This window comes from Dipodomys merriami, unplaced genomic scaffold, assembly GCF_024711535.1.
Source record: "Dipodomys merriami isolate MVZ:Mamm:240054 unplaced genomic scaffold, mDipMer1.0.p SCAF_268, whole genome shotgun sequence".
NCBI classification, from domain to species: Eukaryota; Metazoa; Chordata; class Mammalia; order Rodentia; family Heteromyidae; genus Dipodomys; species Dipodomys merriami.
In genome coordinates this window covers 1,366,847-1,368,824 of record NW_027204137.1, presented here as the reverse complement: position 1 = coordinate 1,368,824, position 1,978 = coordinate 1,366,847, and the positions used below count along the sequence as shown (strand labels likewise).

The following is a 1,978-nucleotide window of genomic DNA, read 5'->3' as shown; positions in this document are numbered from 1 at the left end:
CAGTGTAACCCCCGCTTTCACTATATTTGATGTCAGTATAACATGTGGAGGAGATGGGGACAAACAAGTCGTTTAAGGATTCAGGTGGACCTGTTGCAACAATGAGAAGTACAAAATGTCATGTCAAAACCAGCTTTACAATGTCGGTGTGGGGGGGGAGGGGGGTATAATTGGGTGGGGGGAGGGGGGTAAAATTGGTTGGGGGGAGGGGGGAGGCGGGGAAGGGAAGTGAAGGGTAAACAAAGGAGGAGGCTGCAATGCTTGGTAAGAAATGTATGCATTATCCTGCCCATGTAATTGTAGCCCCTCTGTACAGTATGTTCTCAAATAAAATAAAATACAATTAAAAAAAAAAAAGAAATATGGAGAAAAACAATTTGGGACCAGCGAGTTAAAACAATAAACAGAGCAGCAGAGTAAAATCCCTTATAGATTAGAGGAAAACAACATTTTTTTTTTACCATGTGAATTCAGAAGACCAAGAACACTTAGAAAGTATCACAAGTTTATACCGAAAACCTTGCATTGATACTTTTTTATATTCTAATATATATTCTACTCCTGATTATTTATATTCCAATCTATTTATTGGAATAATATAAATTAATTTATCAAATTATCAATTAATTCTAGTAAGATCCACTGTGTGAAATATAAAATCAACACATATATGTATAAAATATATAATTATCTATAAGAAAAAGTTTTGCATTGTTCTATTGTGGTTAGGGAATCAAAGGCAACTGTTTTAAAGCATTATTCCATTACCTCTACCTCATTGTTTGGTAGAATTAGAACTAAAGCTTTACCATTCGAGGATGTACAGCTTAGAGGCAAGAGGAAACACTGTGATTAAAAAACTACTAATTTAAGGCCTAATAACGAGGAGAAACATATGGACTTCTCCTGGAGCTATGGAATATATTTGGTGATAGAAAATCAGTGGTGTAACTTCCCGCCTGGTTGGATGGTAGTCAGGCCAGGACATTAGGTAATCATGCATATGAACAATATTTTCACCTTCTTGGCTTTAGTTACTTTTGAAATGGTAGGGTGCAATAAACAGTTATATTTTGAAAAAATACCTTCTAGTCCGAACAGTTCTGTCTGAACTGTTCGTCTCTCTATAATCCCTTGTAATTAAGATTATTTTTGCTCCAGTAAGACAATATATGCTGTCAGGGTAAGACATTCTGGTTGGGCTGTTCCTACATGAAGCAAGGGTAAAAGGTCAAGGAGACATTTGTGCCAGCAAGACCTCATTTGGGAAATTTTAAGCTGCAGAAGTTTAGAAGTAGCTCTAAGCAAGGCTTACTTTGAATCCATTAGCTCAACAAAGCTAAATCAGTTAATAAACAAGTACTTGAAAATCCATCACCTTTGCACCTATCTATAAAGGCTTCAAAGTATGATCAAATTTCAAATGAAAAAGACTTAAAGTAGTCATTTACAAAAACTTGCAAATGTGAGCAATCAAACAAACAACGTAAGTTTTTTCCACATACACAGAATTTTACAGAAATAAGATGAATAGCAATTTTGGGAACAATAAGGTTTCCTTGTTACAAATAGGCAACCAAGGATATATGTCTGTCTTAAGATTGCATCATTAATTACTTAAGTTTATAGGATACTACATGCTTCAGCAGCACGTCTAACCGAATTACAATACAGAGATTTATATGGCTCTTGCACAAGGATGATATGAAAATTTGTGAAGTATTCCATATTTTTCATTATTCAGATGCAAGAAATGAAAAACAGTTATTCAAAAGTTGATTACAAATATACAAGAGTAATAATATGTGTAATTCATAGAAATAAAAGTTAATTTGACATCAGTGTATTCAATCTTCACCGTTTTAGAAAGGCCTTTACATAGCATAACCTTTATAAAACTTTTGAAATAAGATAACATTGTCATTTTATCCCAAAGAAATAAAATTCTATAAGGACCTAGGAATTAAAAGAATCTTAA

General features: G+C 33.8%; 1 pseudogene; it reads left to right on the top strand.

Annotated features, from left to right (window-relative positions):
- The first annotated feature begins 1,637 nt into the window (after window positions 1-1,637).
- On the top strand, window positions 1,638-1,734 carry LOC138837250 (U6 spliceosomal RNA; annotated as a pseudogene).
- Window positions 1,735-1,978: the final 244 nt, after the last annotated feature.